Raw genomic sequence first — 26932 nt, 5'->3', positions numbered from 1 at the left:
TAGTAATCAGTTGAAGGTGACACTCAGGATAAAACCTCTTTGCTGTCCTGGTTCTAGGATCTTCTATTTTACAAAAAATAAATAAGTAACTAACTAAATAAATAATAAAAATGGAGAGAACAGAAAGATGAGGCGTGGCTTCTTCTGTCTCCTGCTGGAAGGTGAGCCCCTGTCCTGTCTTCTAGCCTGCCTCCCACTAGGACTTGTAACTACCTTCCAAGTCTGACAGAGCAAAACTGGATCACATCAAACAGCATGGAGAGCCAGACCAAAGCCCAGGCTCAAAATCCAGATACCATCAGACTTTGTTTGAAATTCAGGGACTGCACGGGCTGCTTGGGAAAGCTCTGCCCTTAGGAAGAAACTTTGCTCCAATTGCTAAGACAAAATACTAGATAATGATTTTTTTCAAAGCCAATGATGGGGGCTGCAGGTGGGATGGGAATTCACATGGTGACAGGACAGTAGGTAGTACTAGACCAGAGCAGCCTCGTATGTGGCTTCCTTAGAACCTGACTTCATTTTCAGTGTTCCCTACAATCAAGCTGCTCTTCACATAAACTTCACTGCAGATAATGGCATTTGCTACAACTCTTTACAGTCAATTCTTTTTTAGTTGTCTTTATTTAAATACACACACACAACTATAAGGAGTGCAGTGGAAAAAGACACACAACACATTCCAAGGAAATAAAATTTTCCTGGGTTACGTGTACAACTCACAAACTTGGGGATCGCCAGAGTTTTATTTAGTTTGGTTCATGCTGTCATTGTGCAAGGCATGTTAATAATTGGACTCCAGAGCTTTGGTTTAGATACTTGCTCCTCACCTCTCCTGTGCAGAGGTTTAAAAAACTAGGTTTTATTATCTTTTGCTTTTCCTATCCACCTAACTTTTAAACATTCTAGACAAACCTTCTGCTCTCATTGAAGTGGACCATAACAAAACAGCATATTTTTTAAACATCTTTATTGGAGTGTAATTGCTTTACAATGTTATGTTAGTTTCTGCTGTATAACAAAGTGTATCATCTATATGTATACATATATCCCCATATCTCCTCCCTCTGGTGTCTCCCCCTCCCACCCCTCTAGGTGGTCACAAAGCACCGAGCTGATCTCCCTGTGTTATTTGGCTGCTTCCCACTAGCTATCTATTTTACATTTGGTAGTGTATATATGTCAATGCTACTCTCTCACTTTGTCCCAGCTTACCCTTCCCCCTCCCTGTGTCCTCAAGTCCATTCTCTATGTCTGCGTCTTTATTCCTGTCCCACCCCTAGGTACACCAGAACCATTTTTTTTTTTTTAGATTCCATATATATGTGCTAGCATACGGTATTTGTTTTTCTCTTTCTGACTTACTTCACTCTGTATGACAGACTCTAGGTCCATCCACTTCACTACAAATAACTCAATTTCATTTCTTTTTATGGCTGAGTAATATTCCATTGTATATATGTGCCACATCTTCTTTATCCATTCATCTAAAACAGTATTTTTTAAAAAATGAGTCCATTGGATCACATAGGTCTCACATCAATTTTGGCCGTGGGAGTCTGTCCTAATAAAGAGAGGGTATAACAGCAGAAACAGCCCAGGGTCTCAGGTCCTTTGCAAAGAACATAGTACATTAACTGGCAATCAGCTTCAGGCTTAACCTACTCATTTATTACTAAGGCAATGTTTAGTCTCCACTGATGTAGCAGAATGTACTTTACAGTAATTCAACCATAAGGAACAGTCACTTTTTAAAAATTCTCTATCTTACTCCTGTCAAAGACATAGTTTTTTATTTTAATACAACCCTCTCATTTTACAGGTGAGAAAAATATATTGAGAACTGCTGAATGTCATCCAGCCACTCCATCACAGAACAGAGGCCAGAACAAGGTCTCCTAGCTCCAACTCCATGATTCACAATCTCTGCTCAGGTGCAGCCACCCAACCTCGTTACCAGGTGGTCTGCACAGAAATGTAAAAATTACGAAAAGAACCCATAGCAAAATTAATGAAAATACAAGTATATGGATGCTTTTGAATCCTCCAATTTTTTATGACTTAAGTTGCTCCAGGAAGACAGGAACTCAGTCTGCATTTGGTTGTATTGAACCTCCAATATTTAATGCGTTAATGAATTAGTAATAAATTGATGGCAGCATGGAAATTTATTTCAAAACTACTCAATAAAAATATGCCCAGCGTTTTGTCTAGATTTTTTTCCATAAATGACTCGCAAGTTCATTAACCCTTGACATGATTTCTCAAACTCAGCATTATTGACATTTGGGCTGGATAATTCTTTGTTGTGGGGGCCATCCTGGCCATTGTAGGACGTTTAGTAGCAGCCTTGGCCTCTGGCCTCTAGACACCAGTACCATACCATCCCTCCCTAGTCCTCATCTGTGACAACCAAAATTAACGTCTCCAGTTATTGCTAAGTATTTCTGAGGGCCCAGTAGCCCCTGGTTGAGAACGACTGATCTATGGCAACAGCATGCCCCAATGCCACGCATAGGACACAAAACTTGACAAATTAATTAGCTGTACATTGAAAGATACACATAGAAAGAACTCAGGCAATAAAACTGAATCAATATACTCTAATCTGCGTATATCAAACATCATCACCCTTGAAGACATTATACTGAGTGAAATAAGCCCATCACAACAAGGCAAATACTGTATGATTCCACTCATATGAAGAACCTAGAGTAGTCAAGTTCATAGAGACAGAAAGTAGCATGGTGGTTGCCAGGAGCTGCAAGGAGGAGGCAATGGTGAGTTATTGTTTAATGGGTACAGAGTCTCAGCTTGGGAAGGTGAAAAGGTTCTGAAGATGGATGGTGGTGCTGGCGGCACAGCAATATGAATGTATGTAATGCCACTGATCTGCACACTTAAAAATACTTAAAATCGTAAATTTTACATCATGTATGTTTTACTACAATTTTTTAAAATAATTAAATTTTTTTGTATGTTATCAGAAGGCTTAAAGCTAAAGTACCTAGATATGCTTTAAAACTCCCATACAAAAAAACAAAACAAAACAAAACAAAAACTGTTTTTTTGGTAATTGCTTTATTTTATTCGTTTTGTTTTGTTTTGAAAATAAACTCCATAGTTAAGGAATCCAAAGACTAAGAAAATCTCTCTCTTAATTCATGGCCAAGCTTTCATGGCCAGAAGTAACAGCAGCAAGCCCGGCTCTAGTGCCTGCTGCAGAACAGCGCACACACATACACCAGGGATGCAGGCCCTCAGGGAGGCCCCCTGATTTAAGAGCCTTCTCTGTGTGAAACTCAGCAAGTCCAGATCCCCTAAGGACCCGGCCTGTGGGCCACGTCAGCGCAGAGCCGTTCCAATTGCCAGGATGCTCTTGACAAAAGACGGTCTGGCACCGAGCGGCAAGGCCATTATTTTCATTTAAACCATACATGTCATGTCCTGTTTGTGAGAAACACGTTAAACAACTCAGAAACACATTCACAATGGGCTCCAAAGTGGGATTCACATTCCTATGGGCTGGCGTACTGTAAACTGCAGGGGGAGGCTGGCGGGGTGGTGGGATAACTCACCCACCCTTGTTTCGACGGATGGTCCCGCCCCAAAGCTCAGCTGACAATGGGGGCCTTCCCTTCATTGTTTGATGTGAGTCTTACAATTTTCTTCAAGTGCTCAAAGCGTACTAAGCTATGTTATCTATGGCAGCCCAGAACCTTGAATTCCTTTAAGATTCTCTCTTACCAATTTTTATTTCCATTAAAAAAAATAAGAAGAATTCAGCCAAGGGAATATCCAAGAGGAAGATAACTGTACCATTTCCACCTAGACTGCAACAACAGATGATTTGTCTACCATGACTGAAAGGCATTTTGGAGATGTCAACCAACCCAGCAAACCTAAAATCTCTTGTCCTGAGCCACCCTATCACAAGAGCATCTTGATGGAAATGTACTCACCTGTAACACACTAGGTGAGAAATTCTTCATTCACTGATAAAAGAAAAAACTAATAAACATGGAGAAAATAATACAGTCAAATGCAGTTTCAATTTACCCTGCTGCTCACTTACTCACCAAACATATATTATTTATATGCAAACCTCCAAGAAAAGTATATTCTAATATATTAAAATTAGAACCCAAATCTAGGACGTCAGCCAAGTCAAATAATAAACAGTGTGATAACTATGTCTGCTTTTGTGCCCTGACATTTCTTTAGGGGAGAAAGATTTATCATTTAAACTGTACATATCACATCCTGTGGAAGTTTTTAGAAATTGAACCATTTCCTCCAAATGTTTAAAGGCAGATTAAGAAAAACTAATCAAACAGAATCAAAGTCCTATAGAATCCATGAAGAGTATTTTAAAAGGAACCATATAGTTCATTAAAACAAAGGTGGAGCTAGTAGAATTCCTAAAAGCTAAAATAAAATAATACCTGCCAGAATTCACTGAAGATGGGAAGGCAAATGTAGAATGCCTTATTTCCCTTCTCCTGGGACTGATACTTTTCTTGTTGAAGTATACAAAAATTCTGCAGGAATTGAAGTTTTACTTTGGCTTTATGTAAAAATATGTCTCTGGCCTCTTAAATGCAACTGGTGAATACAAATATACTTGGCCCTCACCCCCAGGCTGCAACATCCCGTTCTTTCCTCTCCGGCATGTCTGTCAAAGGAGAGATGGACATCATGCCTCTGAGAAAGATAAAGATCATGCTTTTCTTGGCACTTAGTAAAAAGAACTTTACCTCTGCCTTTATTGTAAATACAAGAGGATGCCTGTCGCATGAAGAACTGATTCTCTGATAGCAGTAATCGGCACCAAAAATAACTTGGGCCCGTGGTTGGTTAAGACATCTCAGTTTTGTGTCTGTAGACATCAGTCTGGCAGCAGTCTTGGTTGAGTCTACCAACACTCCTGTGACATTGAGTAACAGCTCTCTTGTTTGAGTGTTCCTCCCGGCCATATTCAACCCAAAGAATGGTTTAAAAGAGAGAAAGACCAAAGGACACACTCTGCAGCTCAGGAAGAGCTTTGTGGCTCATCTAATACAGAACTCCATTCATTCTTCATTAGCTAATTCATTCAATTGGCACTGTTCTAAGCAATGGAGACTAAGGTAAAGTCTAGGCTCTCCCAGAACTTACCTTCTAAAATGGGGACTATGGACCTACGGACAATGAATACACACACACATACACACATACAGTACACATATGTATATAGTGGTGCTGTTACGAAGAAAAATACCTATACTCTAGAGAAATGAAAACATATATCCACATAAAAACTTGACACAAATATTCACAGCGGTATTATTCATAACAAAAAGTAGAAATGACTCAAATGTCCATTAACTGGTTAATGGATAAAATGTGGTATATCTACTCAATGGAATATTATTTGCCAATAAAAAGAAATGAAGTAGTGATACATATTACAACGTGGATGAGACTTAAAAGTACTATGCTACATGAAAGAAGCCAAACACAAAAGGCCACATACTGATTTCATTTTTGGAATACCCAGAAAAGGCAAATCCATAGAGATAGAAAGCAGATTAGGGGCTGCCAGGGGCAGGGGAAAAGAGGTAATAGAGGGTAACTGCTTAATGAGTATGGGGTTTTGGGGGGTGGTGAAAATGTTCTGGAATTAGATAGTGGTGATGATTGCACAACATTTTAAATATACCAAAAAAAAAAAATCACTGAATTAGTTACACTTTAATTAGTTAAAAAGACGAATTTCATATTCTGTGAATTTTATTTAATTTTTTAAAATACTTTAAAAAATAAGATTAGAGCAAAGTAAGAAGACAGAGGGTAACAAGAAAGGAGCTATTTTAGCTAATGTGATCAGAAAAGCCTTCTCAGATAAGTTGACACTGAAACAGAAACCTGAATATAATGAGGTTAAAAACCAAACAGATACCTGGGGCTTTGTTCCCTACTACTCCTTTCTCATTCTCTATCTCTCTCTCAACACTTTTTATTGTGGCAAAATATACATAATAAAAATTTTGTCATTTTAGTCATTTCTATTTACAATATTGTGTAACCATCACCACCATCTATTTCCACAACTTTTTCAACACCCAAACAGAAAACTGCTACTCCTCTTTGTTTGGTCATTAATACAGAAAACAGAACAAAACAAGAAAAACTGAGAAATAATTTACAAAAGAAAAGGTGAGTATGGAGAGTACTTATATCACTCTTCCGTTTCTCTCCTCTTCAGTAAAGACTTAATGATGACAATGGTAATATTTGTGTCATACGGGACACTCAAGCTCTGTGTTGAGAGAGATAAAGTGGTCGGGGAGGGAATGAGGAGAAAGAGATGTCTGGTAAGATTAGCCTTTTGGTAGGAAAAGTCCTTCCCTCATCATGAAACATTTGATTTCTCAATATTTATTGACTCAGAGAGAGTGTAATGGCCAGGAACCTCCCTACAACCATGTGCTCTACAAAATGGACAGTCATCCAATCAAATCCAGGTCTAAGAAAATCCCAATTTCTGCTCCCCAAATATACATAACTTCAAAAAATTTAAGAGAACTATTTTTCCGTATCTTGGCATTAAGCCTTAATAATTCACAGAAAGAGCAGTACTATTTTTCACTTAGACTAACTTGTAATATATGTATGTATGTATATACACACGATAACTAAACCTCTATTTTAAAAATGAAACATACACTACTTAAAGACAAAGAAATGTAAAGATGGCTAGAATTTTTTTAGTTTGAACTAATAAGAGTTGGCTCCTATTAAACATAGCATTCTCAGCATTATTTTCTCATAATGTCATTCTTATTCTGGGCTATAACCCGGTTTATATATTACATGTCTTTAGTACATGTAAGAAGGAATTTAAATTTACAATGCTAGCAAGAGAAATGGATTTATACACTCTATAATATAAGCTCTTATTTAACATACTTAAACATACTTACAACACTACTGAAAGTAAGCTGCCACGAAGCAAATGTGTGATCTAAGTAACTCTGACTCACTTTGCTGTACAGCAGAAACTAATACAGAGTTGTAAATCAACTATACTCCAATTAAAAAAAATTAAAGTTCCTTCAAAAAAAATATTGAAAGGAGGCTCCAATGTATATCATAAAAGCACATCAATGCCCACAGTGAAACTGAAGACAGGTATCTCTGCTCTGATGGGAAGCACCCCAGCTCCAGTAGTAGGTGTGTCCTACCTTAAAGCACTCTAATTCACAAAGTGAGAAGGAACTTTTTGATTCAAAACACAAGTCTCCGTATTATGCAGCAAGACAAAAATACTCTGCAAGACAACTAGGCTGAAAATAACAAAAATACAATTCCTGGGTGTTCTCCCTCAAGCCGATCACATCATCGAGCTGACAGGGCAGGCAGAGCTTAGGCCAGATTCAGTACCACTCTGTGCTTCAGAGCCCAGGGACTAGATCCTGTTTTCCTGGCATGCAGGACCTACATTCTCAATCAATCCACTTGCTGAGGTCCCAAATTGCCAGCCTTCCACCTCCCTTTCATTCCCTCTGCCCAGCTCCAGTTCCCTTCCAGCTGCAGCCCTGCATCTCACAAAGAACTGTCCTGCCCTTCCGGCAGCCCAGTGCACCCTCAGTGCCTTACCATGCTGCAGCCAGCAGCTCTATTAGTTGGGCGAGGTCATGCACCTCTCCCAGCAAGCCCTCAAACACTGACCACTCTCCAACAGCCTCGGGCTCCTCACATACCCTCTCTTCTGATTGTCCCTACTTCAGATGGAGAGACTTGCAGCTCTTTGGGTGTACACTTCCTGGGCTGCTGGAGGGAAGCTGCAGGACTTCTCACCTCTGGGCTCACTTTGCTTAGCTCCATGAAGTCACTTTGCCCACAAAATCATTTCTTTTTATTTTTTTCCCCTCTTCTTCTTCCCTTCCACCCACCCCCCTCTCTCACCCTCTTGGAGTAACTCTAAACTGTTTTAGAGCACCTTCATTCCTGCAGAGCTTCAGACAGCAGATCAGCAAAGTCTAGAAGTGTAGGGGCTGCTAAAGCTGTCTTCGCTGTTGTCCGTGCCACTGGGGCAGGGGTGTAGAATGACCTTAAGTCTCCAGGCTCCCTACCACGCCAGCCCAGCCAGGCTGCTCCTAATGAATAACAAATGGGCCTTCCCGATGCATTCACTCAGGACAAGCTGCCATTACAATCCGTTTTGTTTTTTTAGTGTTGTGGTAATGTATCATCTTGCTTGGCTGGATGTCATCCTTGAGAAGGTCACCAAAGGTATGTGCGCCTTTCTCCCAGACTCCCCTCCAACTCTAACCCACCCACACCCCCATCACCACCCCTCCTTTAAAGGAAGCCATGGCAAATGTGGACAAAGTACTCGACACCTTTGTTTGGACCTACAGAAACAGAAAATCTAGGCCCCCCGCTCATGGGTCCCACTTATTAGCTATAAACACTCCCCATTTTATAAGAGAAGTTCCTCAAAAGATGGCAGGTAGATCTTTAGCACAGATAGAAGAAGACAAGCCACAGGAGCCACAGGGGACGGCACTGAACTTTCAAAATTCGGGGGGTGGGGGGGACGGTGTTTGCGGAAGTGAAGGCCCGTTATCCTAAACTAAAAACTCAGGTCTTGATTCAGAGTAGAAAAGGATTTTTTCCAAGCCTCCGACTCTTCATCTTCATTTCACAGATATTTAAAGCATGTATTATGTTGCTATGGACAATTAGCCTTTTATCCAATTTTACTTGAGAGTTTAACTCTCCCACCCGAAGGTTTTAATTATACCCTCAGCCCCATACTTAGGCCTCGGTTCCTGCAGCTGGAAATCTGCCCCAGTGATGTTATAACCTTGTTAATGTAACAAAAGAGGAGTTTACTTAAAACTGGACTGACTATGGACTTAAGCCAAATTTACTTGAAAGAGGAAAGAGTCTGTCAAAAATCCTATAGTAAACACGGCAAAGCAGTTCTTTCATAGCCTTCTCTTAATTCATAGCGACAAGCAATTTACATGTAAGTGGATTCATATGCTCTACCAAGAGGCCGCCTCTCCAAGCTGGGGCGGTGTGCACTGCCCCCCACCCAACCCGCCTCCCCTTGTTCTTTTCTTTCCTCCCTTTTAGTTTTTTTTTTTTTTCCCTTTCTTGGTATGTGGAATAGGCCTTTCTCCTTAGTGAAACAGCATAAATCCACAATGTTTTAATCATCCCAAAGCATAATTAGGGCCCTCTAAACATTTACCAAGCCAGTCACTCTGAATAAAGGCAACCGAAATTTCCAAAAGCCACTCTCAGATGTGACTGTTGTCCTGTCAAATACACACTTTATATTCTGTTGCATCCTGCTTATGAAGAGCGAAAAAGTCCCCTGCTAACGAGGCAAGAGTTGTGAGCCTTAAGTGGGAGCTGTTGATCAAATACCAGCGCCCACATTTTTCTCTGTTGCCAAAATCCTGCAGGGCTTCTTGCCTTCTACTGTTAATTAGATTACCTTTTTTAGTCCACACACTAACAAAAAACATACATTAGACTAAACAAGATATGACAACAAGGAAGGGTTGAAGAGAGAGCCTTCCGAGAAAACATTAAAGAAAAACATCCCTCTTAATATCACTGTATAAAGGAAAAAAAGAGACTGCAGGTAATTTCAGCCTGCAAGGGGGGAAATCCTCAACATTTTAGAAGCAAAGACCAAAAAATTAACCCCCCCCCAAGCAGGACACCAGGCAGGGGTTTGCTTTAGTTTCATTATTTTCAACTATGCTCTTTGACAAAATCCATCCACAGCAGACAACTGGCCAGCACTCAAGTTTCTTTCATGCACATTGAAAGTTTAATTAGTTCTAACTAGATCAAAAGTTGTTTTTCCCCTTTTGGCATGTATCTGTATCATTTCTGTGCTATTTGGAAGCTGCTAGACATCAAAGGCAGAGCCATCATTCTAGGGGAACCTCTGTTCCTCGGAGGCGATTCCAGTCTACCTCTCCTTCCACACTGCTGGCTCTCATGGCAGCCAGGGGCCACCGTGCAGAGCTGGTTGCACCCCACGACACGCACACAGCTCCTTCTCACTCCTCCGGAACAGCGCCCAGCACAAAATGGCCTAACTGTTCCTGAGAATGCCCTTGGAAAACCCCAAACAAACCATTACCATATGGACATGGCAAATCCCCCCAAATGGAGAACTGATGGAAAATATTCCAAGATTGAGAGAGTCCAGAATTTGGCATCATTTAGGCCTTTAACAGCTCATAATATGAGGACCTATATCAACTACTCCAAAGTTACCCTAACTTTTTCTTCCATTTTTTTTGCAGTCCTTTTTGTTATTCACTCCTAGGTCTTTGGTTCTAGGCTTTGAACTGGGTTAGCAAGTTACTAGGCAAACCAACTACCTACCAAGAGCCTTCTACTTACAGGAGAGCTTAGAGGTTATAAAGGCACAGGCTGAAAGCAAGGGTTAGCATCCCAGCTCTCCTTCACATTAGCTGTGTACCTTAGGCAAGTTTACTTAGCTTTCTTGAGCCTCAGTTTCCTTCTCTGTAATCTGGGAAGAATATCTCCTTCATCAGGTTGTTACAAGGAGTAAGAAAGATGTAAAGCACTGAGCCCTGTGTTCTCTCTATAGGCCAAACATGCCTAAGGGCATGCTCAGTTAGTGTTAGACACTACTCTAATCAAAGTAACCACGACTTTAGCATATATAGTTGTAGTGTTGCTTGATCTGGTCTTTTTACCACAAAGGTAAGGTTATTTTAAGATTCTTTTTTTTTTTGATTATATACTATATGCCAAGAACTGAACTAGGAGCTATTTATGTAGACTACATCTTCCTTTGTCAGAGCGGCAAGCTCTATGGGCTCCACATTCTAGCTGCTTCTTCACCAACTCAGAGTCCCTGGCATCTGGGAGAAGTCACACAACCCACTTCAGGCCAATAATATAGAGCTATCCCCTTGGAAGGGGATATACCTTCCCACAGGTAAAGTTGTGTAGCACATAACATACCTTCTGGTAGAACGCAGATGTGATGACTGAACTGCAGCAGCAATTTTGCAACATGAAGACAAAAGCTGGCCATGACAGAGGATAAAATAGAATAGCAATAGTAAAATACCGTACACTTTCTGGACTGCCTACCTCCAGACTTACTGTTGTGTGAGAAAACACATTATTTAATTTGGGGGTTTTCTGTTAGGGTAAGCAAGGATATCCCTAGCTGACACTTACCCTGATTTCTCTTTGGCCTAGAAGATGTGACTACAGAGAAAAGAGGATTTCTGGACACCCTGCAGATCAGCCTGGACTTATTTAAGGAAGGATTAGATGGCAACATGAGATGTAGAATGTCTGCTGCCCAAACTCATCACACTTCCCCTTCTAGCAGCCCCACCACATGCTGCAGGATCACACAACACAATTACTAAATTGTGGTTTTATCACTGTCTGCAATATTTTGGCTTCCCTTGGGTTCCAAAATATTATGTTTAAAAATCTCCATCCTTGCCCTTGGTTGTGTTCCAAAAAGAAAAGGCATTACTGGCGAGCATGTGCCTTCCTAAGAAGCACTGATGAGAGTACATCTTGAAGTGAGCACATTAATGGGTGTCCTTTAAACCCTCCACTTCCCATTTTCCCATTAGAGCCTCCTTAATTTAGCACCCCAGGATTCTACTTAAATTACCTTCTTAGTCAGGATTAGGGGAGCAAAAGGAGACCACAGGGCCCTGACCCTGACAGTTCAAATTGTCAGCGCCAGGAGACTGACACACTTTTCTCCCCACTAATCCCGCACTGCGTGGCATGGTCTCAATTTTAGAGAAATCCGAATGCTTATACACTTAGCCAATCCCCAAGTGATTCAGATAAACTCAGTACTGAATAAGTGAGGTATTTATGTATCTTGAATATCTCTACTTGCTCGATGCCAGGGCCTCAATATTTTGATAAAGTGATGACAGGAAGAACACAGAGAACAAAAAGTAAAAGCAAAGAAAATACTATAAGTACATGGAAAAACTATGAGCTGCTAGAATTTATTTTGTATATTAGAGAGGGGATACATGTCTATAATGCCATTTTCGAAAAGTAGATTTTAGAGGCCAGATTGGTTTTCCTTCCTTTCTTGAGGAAACTGAAGCAGATTTGGGCTCAGAATAATCCAAGGGCAATTTCTAAAAGCCACTTTGAATGGTCTTCCTCCTGGATCTGCCAAAAAAGTACACTGAAAAAGGACTTTAAAAATCCTTTCTGTCTGTAGCAGCACTGTCAAACAGAAATATAATACAAGCCAAATTTTCTAGTAGCCACATCAAAAAAAAATGTAAAAAGAAACAACTGAAATTAATATTAATATTTTATTTAACCAAATATATTCAAAATATTATTATTTGATATACAATATAAAAATTATTACTGAAATAATTTATATTCTTTTTTTCATATTAAGTTTTTGAAATCAGGAGTGCATTTACATTCATAGCACACCTCAATTTGGACTAGCCACATTTCAAATGCTCATTAGCCACAGAAGGCTCATGGCTAATGTACTGAATAGCACTGATTTATATATACCTATTCTGTACACACACACACACACACACACAATCAATGGCACAGTGGCTATTATCATTAGCAGAATAACATGTATCAGTTGTTGACTCCTCCTACCCGTTCCACACATTTAGTGAAAAGGGGTGGGGTATAAATCAGCACAAGGCATATTATAGCCTAATCCAGGTGAAATTGCTGATATTTAACCATTTTTTACCTAAAAAATGGCAATTTCATGTAGTTCAACCTAATATTTTTAACCCAAAGTTTTCATGAAAGGGGTCATGGTGAGATCCAGAGCTTAGGCCCACAGTAGGCCTCCATAGTAAGCAAATCATTGTCATGAGTAGTTTCTGATTACAAAAGTATGAACCACCATATTTCAAGTCCAGGTACAGCAATTCATTAACTGCTAAAGTGTTTGGATCCTCTTTTATAGACTAACAAACAGCTTCTCCAAGTCTGGCTGAAAGATATTTGATCAAAAAGCATGGCACTTGCCAATGATAGGTGTTCCTGGCTACCTACCATGTGTGGCTCAAGGTCTATGGCTGCAGATGCCTAGAAGCACATCACTTAGATGCCTCAGAAGTTCCTCAAATTCAGTCTTTGCAAAACCATCGTCTTGGGTCCAAGCAGGGAGGGCGATGAGGGAGAGCGCCCCAGCAACGTGCCCTGGTCCCAAAGCAGGCGGGGACCCCGCGTGAACCCCCACATCACTAATCCAAGCCCCGGGAGAAGGCGGGAGGAGGGTGGCCCCGGGTCTGAGCACCCGAATGCCTACCCAAGGCCAGACTCTGAGTCAGGCTGGTCGCCCTGGTGGGTTTGACCACCGCCCTTCTCACGCCCTTTTCCGTGGGCAACCATAGGGCAGAAGCTTGGGTTTCAAATGCGAAACATTCGTCTCCTGGAATCAGACCTGGATTCCAGAGGATGTTAAGACTTTTCTTTCCCAAAAAAGTCAGTGCCTGGAGGAGACCTAAGGACCAAGGCCTTCTGCCCCTCAGCTGTATCTGCCAGTAAATAGGTACCTTGAAGCACAGGCCCGCTTTCTCTATCTTGCAGCCCTCCTGCAGTTCTTCTGGCATCATGGCTAGAACCAGAACATCCCACCAATGATAGCTGTTCTGAGACATACCTCAATATTTGTGGGGCAACACTCAAGGAAATAGCCACTTCAAATTTATCCTATTTTACCATGTAGACCACTTGTGGGAAGAGACAACATTTTTTGCCTCCTGCCAAAACAAAGTCCTTTGTGCGGCCGTGTGGCTGACAGGGTCTTGGTGCTCCGGCTGGGTGTCAGGCCGGTGCCTCTGAGGTGGGAGAGCCAAGTTCAGGACACTGGTCCACAAGAGACCTCCCGGCCCCACATAATATCAAAGGGCGAAAGTTCTCCCAGAGATCTCCATCTCAATGCTAAGACCCAGCTCCACTCAACGATCAGCAAACTACAGTGCTGGACACACCACTCCAAGCAACCAGAAAGACAGGAACACAACCCCACCCATTAGCAGAGAGGCTGCCGAAAATCATAATAAGCTCACAGACACCCCAAAACACACCACCTGACGCGGTCCTACCCACCGGAAAGACATGATCCAGCCTCATCCACCAGAACACAGGCACCAGTCCCCTCCACCAGGAAGCCTACACAACCCACTGAACCAAACTTCGCCACTAGGGGCACACACCAAAAACAACGGGAACTATGAACCTGCAGCCTGCAAAAAGGAGACCCCAAACACAGTAAGTTAAGCAAAATGAGAAGACAGAGAAACACACAGCAGATGAAGGAGCAAGGTAAAAACCCATCAGACCAAAAAAATGAAGAGGAAAGGCAGTCTACCTGAAAAAGAATTCAGAGTAATGATAGTAAAGATGATCCAAAATCTTGGAAAGAGAATGGAGAAAATACAAGAAACGTTTAACAAGGACCTACAAGAACTAAAGAGCAAACAAACAATGATGAACAACACAATAAATGAAATTAAAAATTCTCTAGAAGGAATCAATAGCAGAATAACTGAGGCAGAAGAACGGATAAGTGACCTGGAAGATAAAATAGTGGAAATTACTACTGCCAAGTAGAATAAAGAAAAAAGAATGAAAAGAATTGAGGACAGTCTTAGAGACCTCTGGGACAACAGTAAACGCATGAACATTCGAATTATAGGGGTCCCAGAAGAAGAAGAAAAAAATGAAAGGGTCTGAGAAAATATTTGAAGAGATTATAGTTGAAAACTTCCCTAATATGGGAAAGGAAATAGTTAATCAAGTCCAGGAAGCACATTCACAGGTGAATTCTATCAAACATTTAGAGAAGAGCTAACACCCATCCTTTTCAAACTCTTCCAAAAAATTGCAGAGGAAGGAAAACTCCCAAACTCATTCTATGAGGCCACCATCACCCTGATATCAAAACCAGACAAAGAAACTTCAAAAAAAGAAAATTAGAGACCAGTATCACTGATGAATATAGATGCAAAAATCCTCAACAAAATACTAGCAAACAGAACCCAACAACACATTAAAAGGATCATACACTAACAGCCATAAAAGGGAAAATCGACAGTAACACAATCATAGTAGGGAACTTTAACACCCCACTTTCACCAATGGACAGATCATCCAAAATGAAAATAAATAAGGAAACACAGCTTTAAATGATACATTAAACAAGATGGACTTAATTGATATTTATAGGACATTCCATCCAAAAACAACAGAATACACTTTCTTCTCAAGGGCTCATGGAACATTCTCCAGGATAGATCATATCTTGGGTCACAAATCAAGCCTTGGCAAATTTAAGAAAATTGAAATCGTATCAAGTACCTTTTCCGACCACAACGCTCTGAGACTAGACATCAATTACAGGAAAAAAATCTGTAAAAAATACAAGCACATGGAGGCTAAACAATACACTACTAAATAACCAAGAGATCACTGAAGAAATCAAAGAGGAAATCAAAAAATACCTAGAAACAAATGACAATGAAAACACAATGACCCAAAACCTATGGGATGCAGCAAAAGAAGTTCTAAGAGGGAAGTTTATAGCAATACAATCCTACCTCAAGAAACAAGAAACATCTCGAATAAACAACCTAACCTTACACCTAAAGCAATTAGAGAAAGAAGAACAAAGAAACCCCAAAGTTAGCAGAAGGAAAGAAATCATAAAGATCAGATCAGAAATAAGTGAAAATGAAATGAAGGAAACAATAGCAAAGATCAATAAAACTAAAATCTGGTTCTTTGAGAAGATAAACAAAATTGATAAACCATTAGCCAGACTCATCAAGAAAAAAAGGGAGAAGACTCAAATCAATAGAATTAGAAATGAAAAAGGAGAAGTAACAACTGACACTGCAGAAATACAAAGGATCATGAAAGACTACTATAAGCAACTCTATGCCAATAAAATGGACAACCTGGAAGAAATGGACAAATTCTTAGAAAAGCACAACTTTCCGCGAATGAACCAGGAAGAAACAGAAAATATAAACAGACCAATCACAAGCACTAATATTGAGATTGAGATTGTGATAAAAAATCTTCCAACAAACAGAAGCCCAGGACCAGATGGATTCACAGGCGAATTCTATCAAACATTTAGAGAAGAGCTAACACCTATCCTTCTCAAGCTCTTCCAAAATACAGCAGAGGGAGGAACACTCCCAAACTTGTCATCACCCTGATACCAAAACCAGACAAAGATGTCACAAAAAAAGAAAACTACAGGCCAGTATCACTGATGAACATAGATGCAAAAATCCTCAACAAAATACTAGCAAACAGAATCCAACAACACATTAAAAGGCTCATACACCATGATCAACTGGGGTTTATCCCAGGAATGCAAGGATTCTTCAATATATGCAAATCAATCCATGTGATAAACCATATTAACAAATTGAAGGAGAAGAACCATGTGATCATCTCACTAGATACAGAAAAAGCTTTTGACAAAATTCAAGACCCACTTATGATAAAACCTCTCCAGAAAGTAGGCATAGAGGGAACTTACCCCAACATAATAAAGGCCATATACGACAAACCCACAGCCAACATCATTTGCAATGGTGAAAAACTGAAAGCATTTCCTCTAAGATCAGGAACAAGACAAGGATGTCCACTCTCACCACTATTATTCAACATACTTTTGAAAGTTTTAGCCACAGCAATCAGAGAAGAAAAAGAAGTAAAAGGAATCCAAATCAGAAAAGAAGAAGTAAAGCTGTCACTGTTTGCAGATGACATGATACTATACATAGAGAATCCTAAAGATGCTACCAGAAAACTATTAGAGCTGATCAATGAACTTGGTAGAGGAGCAGGATACATAATTAATGCACAGAAATCTCTCGCATTCTTATATACTAATGATGAAAAATCTGTAAGAGAAATTAAGGAAACACTCCCATTTACCACTGCAACCAAAAGAATAAAATACCTAGGAATAAATCTACTTAAGGAGACAAAAGATCTGTATGCAGAAAACTACAGAACACTGATGAAAGAAATTAAAGATGATACCAACAGATGGAGAGATATACCATGTTCTTGGATTGGAAGAATCAACATTGTGAAAATGACTCTACTACCCAAAGCAATCTACAGATTCAATGCAATCCCTATCACATTACCAATGGCATTTTTTCGGAACTAGAACAAAAAATCTTAAAATTTGTATGGAAACACAAAAGACCCCGAATAGCCAAAGCAGTCTTGAGGGAAAAAAACGGAGCTGGAGGAATCAGGCTCCCTGACTTCCGACTATACTACAAAGCTACAGTAATCAAGACAATATGGTCCTGGCACAAGAACAGAAACATAGATCAATGGAACAAGATAGAAAGCCGAGAGATAAACCCACGCACCTATGGTCAACTAATCTATGACAAAGGAGGCAAGGATATACAATGGAGAAAAGACAGTCTCTTCAATAAGTGGTGCTGGGAAAACTGGACAGCTACATGTAAAAGAATGAAATTAGAACACTCCCTAACACCATACACAAAAATAAACTCAAAATGGGTTCGAGACCTACATGTAAGACCGGACACTATAAAACTCTTAGAGGAAAACATAGGAAGAACACTCTTTGACATAAATCACAGCAAGATCTTTTTTGATCCACCTCCTAGAGTAATGGAAATAAAAACAAAAATAAAGAAACGGGACCTAATGAAACTTAAAAGCTTTTGCAAAGCAAACTACAAACAAGACAAAAAGACAACCCTCAGAATGGGAGAAAATATTTGCAAACGAATCAACGGACAAAGGATTAATCTCCAAAATATATAAACAGCTCATGCAGCTCAATATTAAAATAACAAACAACCCAATCCAAAAATGGGCAGAAGACCCAAAGAGACATTTCTCCAAAGAAGACACACAGATGGCCAGGAAGCACATGAAAAGCTGCTCAACATCACTTATTATTAGAGAAATGCAAATCAAAACTACAATGAGGTATCACCTCACCCCAGTTAGAATGGGCATCAGAAAATCTACAAACAACAAATGATGGAGAGGGTGTGGAGAAAAGGGAACCCTCTTGCACTGTTGGTGGGAATGTAAACTAATACAGCCACTATGGAAAACAGTATGGAGGTTCCTTAGAAAACTAAAAATAGAATTACCATATGACCCAGCAATCCCACTACTGGGCGTATACCCAGAGAAAACTATAATTCAAAAAGACACATGCACCCCAACGTTCATTGCAGCACTATTTACAATAGCCAGGTCATGGAAGCAACCTAAATGACCATCGACCGACGAATGGATAAAGAAGATGTGGTACATATATACAATGGAATGTTACTCAGCCATAAAAAGGAATGAAATTGGGTCATTTGTAGAGACGTGGATGGATCTAGAGACTGTCATACAGAGTGCAGTAAGTCAGAAAGAGAAAAACAAATATTGTATATTAACGCATATATGTGGAACCTAGAAAAATGGTACAGATGAACCGGTTTGCAGGGTAGAAACTGAGACACAGATGTAGAGAACAAACGTATGACACCAAGGGGGGAAAGCAGCGGGGGGTAGTGGTGGTGGTGCTGTGATGAATTGGGAGATTGGGATTGATATATATACACTAATATGTATAAAATGGATAACTAATAAGTACGTGCTGTATGAAAAAATAAATAAAATTCAAATAAATAAATAAATAAAAGGAGTCAAATTAAAAAGTGCCTACTACATAAAAACAATGTTTTTCTTAAAATGTTTTAGCCAAAATTATAATATAATTATTATCAGTGTTCAAATAAATTATTCCTTGGTTTCCAAAAAAAAAACCAAACACCGTATGCTAACACATATATATGGAATCTTAAAAAAAAAAAAAAAAAAGGTTCTGAAGAACCTAGGGTCAGGACAAGAATAAAGACGCAGATGTAGAGATTGGACCTGAGGACACAGGGAGGGGGAAGGGTAAGCTGGGACAAAGTGAGAGAGTGGCATGGACTTATATATACTACCAAATGTAAAACAGATAGCTAGTGGGAAGCAGCCGCATAGCACAAGGAGGTCAGCTCGGTGCTTTGTGACCACCTAGAGAGGTGGGATAGGGAGGGTGGGAGGGAGATGCAAGAAGGAGGAGATATGGGAATATATGTATATGTATAGCTGATTCATTCTGTTATAAAGCAGAAACTAACGCACCATTGTAAAGCAATTACACTCCAATAAAGACATTAAAAAACAAAATCATCTCCACAACCGCCATTACCACCATCATCATTGTTGTTATCTCCATCATCAGCACCATCATTACCTTCAACATTACCATCACCACAACCATGACTATCATCATTGGGTCATCATCACCACCACCACCATTATCACCATATCTCCTATTTAATAAGTCCTTACTTAGTTCTTTTTACCCATGTCCCTAAGATACTTTCACTCTTTTATGCATTGAACTTCTATCAATCTTTAATACTTAGTTTAAACATCACTCCTCAAAGTTCTCCCCACCTCACAGGCTAAATGAATTGCTCTCTCACCTCTGTGGAACCACTGAAAAAGTCCTTTGTACATGTATAGGTTATAACACAATGTCTTAGTTATGCAATCCTCTCTCCCTACTTTCAGCTCCTAGCACTGAGTCAGGTAGATTTCACAACACTATGCAGAGCCCCCCTTTTAATAGCTTTATTGAGATATAATTCACATATCACACAATTCACCCATTTAAAGGGTACAAGTAAATGAGTTTTAGTATATTCAGTTGTGAACCCATCACCACAATCAAACTTTAGAAAATTTGCATTACCCCAACAGAACTCTATACCATTAGCAGTCATCCTCCGCTTCTTCCCCCCAGCCCTAGGCAACCACTAATCTATTTTCAGTCTCTGTACATTTGCGTATTTGCATATAAAATGGATCATACAATATGTGGTCTTTTGAGCCTGGCTCTTATTACTTAGCATGATGTTTTCAAGGTTCTTACATGTTAAAGAATCTATCAGTACTTCATTTCTTTTTATTGTCAAATAACAGTTCATATATGGATATACCTCATTTTGTGTATGCATTTATCATCAATTCATCCATTTGGGTTGTTTCTATCTTTTGGCTATTATTCATAATCCAGCTGAAACATTCATGTACAAGTTTTTGTGTGGATATATGTTTTCATTTCCTTTCGGTATGTACCTAGGAGTGGAATTGCTGTTTCACATGAGAACTCTGTGTTTAACATTCCAGAGAACTACCAAGCTGTGTTTCCAAAGTGGCCACACCACTTTACAAGCTCATCGTCAATGTATGAGGGTTCCAGTTTCTCCACATCATTATCGACACTTGTTATTGTCTGTCTTTTTTATTACAGCCATCCTCGTGGGTGTGAAGTGGTGTCTCGTTGTGGTTTTGATTTATATTTATTTATATTTCCCTAAAGGCTAAAGATAGTGAGCATCTTTTCACGTACTTATAGGCCATTTGTATATCTTCTTTGAGAGAAATGTCTATTCAAATCCTTTGCCTTTTTAAAATTGAGTTACTTGAATTTTTATTGTTGGGTTGTAAGAGTTCTTTATATATTCTGGATGCAAGTCCTTTACCAGATATGTTTGCAAATATTTTCTCCCATTTTGTGGATTGTCTTTTCTTGATAGTGTCATTTGAAGCACAGAAGTATTTAATTTTGATGAAGTCCAATTTATTTTTTTCTTTAGTTGTCTATGCTTTTGGTGTCATATCTAAAAAGGCTCTGTCTAACCCAAGGTCACAAAGATTTATACCTACGTTTTACTGTAGGAGTGTTATAGTTCTAATGCTTACATTTAGGTCTGTGATCTATATTGAGTTAATTCTTGTATATGGCATGAGAGAGCCCTTTACATAGCTTCCAGTTTTCAGAAGTAGATAGTCCACACATTTTTTTGTATACCTCATATACACATTAGCAATAGTTTCTTCTTCAATTGCAACAATACTCAAGTATGCTTTATCATGAGTATTTCAGAGAGAAACCTGGCATTCAAGATGTCCTGAGAATTTTACACAGAGGAATCTAGAGAAGTTAAAATGACTGTTTACCATCAAGATACTGTTAATCTTGATAAATTTTTTGAAATTTTGATTTTATACTGTCCTGTGATATTTTTCATTGCCTTAAATGATTTCTATAATCTGAATATTGAAATTCAATAGGTGTTTATGGTTTCTTGGGTTTTGGTGTCATTTCTTCTTCTTCCCTCCCTCCTTCCTTCCATCCCTCCCTCCTTCCCTTGGTTCCTCCAATCTTCCCTTCCTTCCTTTTCCTTCCTTCCTTCCTCTTTTCTTCTTTTGTCCCTGCCCCCCTGGTCAATTCCTTTCCTCCCTTCTTTTCTAAGTTCCTTCCTAACTACTATTCTCCCTTATTTACCTATTAATTTCCTTTCTTAATTCTCCTCTTAACTAAAGTGTAAGCTCACTGAAAGCATCTGCTATAGTTCTTAGTCATTTTCATAGCCCTTTACCAGCCACCACCATCCCACTGCCCACACACAGTGCCGAGAATTGAGCCTGGCATGTGGTAGGTAGGTACTCAATAAGTGTTTTATGATTTAATTTGAATAGTTAAACCCTGTCCATAGTTCCTAACCAAACTATAAGGATTCCCTTCTCCCACAGTGACTGTATATGCACTATTCCTACCATTTTCAATTTTGCAAAAAAATTTATACTAACTGTAGAATGAGAAACATTACTCCATGTAAATGAAAAAAAATGAGAGAAAATAGTAACAGTACAATCATGACTATGCAAAATGTAGGAAAGGAAAAAGAGACTAGAAAAAAAAATCAAAATGTCAACTCTTTTTCTTGGGTAAATGCTTTCTTCTTGTTGCTAGTCAGTATTCTTATAATATGCACATTTAATTTCTGTTTTTAAAAAGAGAAGTCTCTTTCAAAATAAGTATTACTTATACTTGATTTTTCAGATATGAAAAGAGATGTAACTTCACTGCCATTAGTCACTTGAAAATGTTATACAAGAAGAAAGCATTTTTATAATTACAAAGCTCTACACAAATATAATTTACTAGTCTTATCTTGAATAATAATAACACAATGAATCTACATCATCCAATCCATTATACTGTTTAAAATATGTAGCAATCATAGAATTTCTGATTTATTACAGATAATTTTCTATATTCGGTTGACCCTTCCATGATGATAACATACATCCTCCTCTTCTCTCCTGCCTTACTGACCCTGTGTACATTTCAACATATTAAAGATGAATTTAGTGGTTCCTTAATCTATAAATGAAGTAGCCTCTATACCTCCTCTGAGTTTTATCAGAAAGCACGAGTAATGTGTGTGTGGTCTGTACACAAATACACATGTACAATGAAGCCCTGCATCTCCAATAGGCAGGCTTTGCCCTGCAGGTGTGGCAAGCTGGAGATAATATGACCTGTGTCTAAGATGCAGGAACATCTGCTGCATTCCTGGAAATGGTCTGTTGGTTGGATTTAAGAACCCAGGAGCCTGTAGTTGATCAGTTCTGTTCTGGGTGCCACTGAGGCCCAAGGAAATGATGCTAAGACAGTTCAGGAGACAAGGGCATAATTCAGTCAGTTTACAAAGAAAGAAAACAAAAGCAATCCTTGGCAACAGAAGCCAGCTCTCCTTCTCTCCCAGCTGATTTTGGAGAGCCCTTGCCCTGTGGACTTTGACATCAGAGGCTGAGGCTCTCCTGGTCTTCCACTGGCTGCTGCTTAATAAAAACACCATCCCATTTTGATCATCATTATTTCCTCAGTTAATAAAGCTTAAAGAAGAAAGCATGTTTTCGAGATGTTAAGGGGTAGAGGCTCAATCTGGCTGAGGTCCGCCTTGGCAGGAATCAACTCTTTTCTTCCTAAGGTTTTATATTCTTTTGGTAAATTTTTTGTATTATTTCAAATATTAAAATAATAAAACATTTGGTTATGGGATGAAGTGGTTCAAGTTTGCTGCCACAGAGTTTCATGTATACACTTTTAGGTGCATTAAACAGCAAACTCCAAGCTGGAGTTTTAAATATTTTCCATGCTCAATATCTCCCTGAAAAATTCCAGACCAGTTCTGGGAACCCCTTTCATTGTGTACCTTATTTTTTAAAAAATCCCTTCTTATTATAAACATATAAATTATTTCCAACACCATCATGAAGGAAAGGTAATGCTGAAAATTTCATATTCAATTACAGTTGACCAATGTGAATGTAAGCAATGTTACTATACATTGTGGAGATAGCATCTCTAATGGCAGGTTGGGAAAAATGACTTGGGTTAGTAGCCAACTTTCAATGGCCACATGTCAAGAAGAATGTGAGAATGGAGGGAAAAGGGGGCTCTAACCTGCTTGCAGGGAAACTATTTGTTTTAAGGCAAAGATAAGGTTAGGAGTCAAGGATGATGTGGTAGAAGGTTAGCTATTATTGCATACTTCTGGGGGTGACATTTTGATCCCCTTCCCCATGTAAGTGGCCATTTTCCAGCAGAAGCTTCCAGAGCTGTTTTGGGCTTTTGGCAGGACCCAATCTATTTAATCACTGCATTATTTTAATTGGCCATTTAAATATTGTATTTGATTGTAAGTCCCATATGAAACACTCCTCATATCCCCCTTCATTACCTGGCTCACTTCTCTCACCCATTAGGTCTCACATCAGCCATTTATTCCTCCTGGAAGCTTCCCTAAACCTTCATGCTGCCTTCCAATCTGGATTAGATGTCCCAATACCCCCCAGAACCTTCCTTATCAGAGTACTTACTCCATCTTCCTCATTAGTGCATGAGCTTCACTAGGTAGGGACCATGTCACCAGGGTCAGACTCAGTGCCCTGTCCATAGAAAGTGCCCAGTGACTAACTGTAGAATACACAAAAAAAGAATCCACAGAATATCGAATGGAGATGGGTTAGAATACTGAGGGTCCTGTAAACCTGTTACAAGAAGAAGAGAAAGAAGAACTGGGTACTTTGGAGATAACAAGGTTCTACAGCATGGAGGGTACTGGGGACAGGACAAGACAGGAGAACGGCCTTAAATACTCAAGAATTATAAAGAAGGTCTAAATGCTTAAGCAGCCTCAAAAAGCAAAATGTAAAAGAACTAAAAAAGCAAGAGGGTGAAATGATGAAGAAAGTTATTATAGTACAACAAAAGGCAAACATTTAAGGGAGAGTTCTCTGAAGAGAGAACACTGAGGAGTAGATTTATTAAGAGTTACTAAGTATCAGATCTATCCTAAGTGTTTTATATGTATTAACTCATTTAATCATCAGAGAAACTCCACAGGCAAGGTAACGTCATTTATACACTTGTCAATGTCACAGTGCCAGTAGAGGAAGTGGCAAGGCAGAGATTTAAATCCAAGTCATCTTTCCCCTCAAAGCCCAGGCTCTTGACCCTTGTGCTAATGTATTCCTTGTCAATGCTGGTGCCAGGTAGAGGTTAAAGGACTCCTTCTCAGAGATGCTGTTGAGGAGTTTAGGGAACATCACCAGATGAGAGGACATGCTGGTAATATGAAACACTAAGTTCCCATGATGACACTTAATTGTCACCATGCAGTCTTGCTTGGCTCAAGGCTAACTGTCAACCAAACTGTGATGGATATAAAGTCTGTTGTGGTGTGAGACCCTAGCCTTCACATTTCCCTATCCTTCTGGGACACCTTCTCTCTCCACCTTCTATTGCAGCCAGGGCGAGACTGCTGCCCAAGTTCCTGGCCCACATGTTATGCCTTCTTGAATCATTCCCCTGTAGAGTAACCAGATTTGAATACCAAGGCCAAGACAAAAATATGGTTCAACCCGAAGATATCCCATGGTAACCTAGTCGAGGGAGAGAAGGGCAAAGACGATATTTGCATATGGAAACCATTCTACTGCTCCCTCAAATCACCAAGGTTGGATGTACAAAAGACATTCAAATAATGAAGACATCAAGACTAGAGTTAAGGTCTGGGAAAATGGGGACTATGTCTGAGCCGTGACTAGGTCAGCATCTAGTGCAGTGGGTGGACCCTAGTTACCGCTCAGTGAATTACGATTGAATTAATTAATGACCAAATGCTCTAGAGCAACTGCAGAAAAAAATTTTTCCCAATGAAATGGAGCTTCTGGGGGCAAGCAGATGTCATCATTAACAAAAATAGTGCAAGAAGCAAAATGGTTATGTTCAGGCCTCAGCAGAGATTCAGGAGTTTAATCTTATTACAAAGAAAGCTTAACCTCAGTTACATTCCCTGCAGAAAAGCTACGATTAATCAATACCCAAGAAACTTTAGGCATAGAAGATGCAACCAATCATCAGTTCACGGTCACACTTGGGAAGTTGTTGTTTGTTTTCTTTCTTCAAAAAACCTGAAGAGTTACCATGCAGTCAAGAAGTTGAAAAGAGACAAGATCAAGAAAGGCCTACCCTTCCAGTCATGTGTAGAAATGTCCATAATCACCAAAAGATAACAAAAACTCTACCCATGATGTAATCACATCAGTCCTGGGAACACTGAGACTTAGGCATAAGCCAGGATGAACAGAACTGAAAATCAACTGAAGAATGTGTCAAGTGGTGTAAATCTTTCTGATTTCCCTATATAATACCACTAAATGGTCCATTTTGCTGCTTTATAACAACATTAAAAAAAAAAAAATTAGAATCTAAGCCTCTCACATTTGGGTCCCAGTGGGTTTCAACCTTATGGGGGAAGCCTTCGTTAGAATTGTTCTCCATCTTGAAGTGTTTGTAATTTGGTGTCACAAATGTTTATCTGAAAAAAGAATGTTTATATTGAAATATTTATGAATGAAATGATACAATGTCTGGGATTTGCTTCAAAATAACCCAGGGATAGGAGTGGGGAAATGTGGGATAGGAAGGAGACAGTACTGGCAATGAGTTGAATAATTGCTGAAGTTGGGTGAAGGGTACGTGGGGTTTCATTTTACTTTTGTATGTAACAGACATTTTTAAAAAAAGGTTTAGCAGTAATTTACCCAAGCCCATTGAGCCATCAATTAGAAAAGAGATGATTCTCACAGGAGTATGCCTCTCTGTTTTATGGAAGCACCCCCTGCTTTAAAGAAAGATAAAACCAGCGCTCATCAATATTAGACTTAGATCTCATTTGGGTGTTTCTCCCCAGATACCTGCATGGGTCCTACATTAAAAGGCAGGCTTCTCAAGGTACTTTTTAAAAAACATTCTTTAGTAGGGAATTTTCAATTAACCAAAATTCTTTAAAATTCTCTTCTCTAAATATAGGCATTTGACAAATTCATCATCATTCTAAATGAGAAGCTTATCTAACTTCAATATATTGTTCATTGAAAGGCCTTCTCCATGGAAATCTTTAGTAAAAGGTGAAAGACTTATTCGGTCTGAAAAGAAACCAGAGTATGAAACGCCTCCTAAGAAATGAAAGTATCCACAGGGGAGTTGGGAGTCAACGTGGCCGTGTGGGAAGATGCAAAGTTAGCAGTTCCCCACAACTAGGGTTCCTGCTGGCAGCTGGTGGAGGACTCTGATGCCCAAGGAGACGAGAGGAACCCCAAAGTGAACCAGTAGGATGTAGGGGGACTGAGGGAGGAGGAGAAGTGGAGGCCAGACAGGATCAGCGCCCCTGAGGCAGGGAAGATCAGGAGAGGCAGGCAGGAGGGACTCTCTGGGAAGAGCGGGAGAGGAGCAGAGGGTGACTGCCCTGCCCACTCGGTCCGGGGAGCCTGCTGAGCTCCCAGGCCGGTCCCCTGCCCTCCAAAGCCCCCTCCAAGCCACGTAGGTCCTTGGGAGCATAGGGGGGTGGCCGGGGAGATCAGGAGAGGCAGGCAGGAGAGGCCCTCCAAGACAGGAGGAGGG

General features: G+C 39.7%; 1 protein-coding gene and 1 non-coding gene across 12 annotated transcripts in view; both read right to left on the bottom strand.

Annotated features, from left to right (window-relative positions):
- ERC2 (ELKS/RAB6-interacting/CAST family member 2) overlaps window positions 1-26932 on the bottom strand; it is a 973185-nt gene that overhangs the window by 367077 nt on the left and 579176 nt on the right. The window lies entirely within an intron of this gene.
- On the bottom strand, window positions 26360-26477 carry LOC137774342 (U5 spliceosomal RNA). The gene has a single exon (XR_011075863.1). It is a non-coding gene; the product is annotated as a U5 spliceosomal RNA (small nuclear RNA).

Source organism: Eschrichtius robustus, chromosome 12, assembly GCF_028021215.1.
Source record: "Eschrichtius robustus isolate mEscRob2 chromosome 12, mEscRob2.pri, whole genome shotgun sequence".
Lineage (NCBI taxonomy): Eukaryota > Metazoa > Chordata > Mammalia > Artiodactyla > Eschrichtiidae > Eschrichtius > Eschrichtius robustus.
Note: the sequence above shows the minus strand (reverse complement) of the source record. Positions and strands in the feature narration are given on the sequence as shown.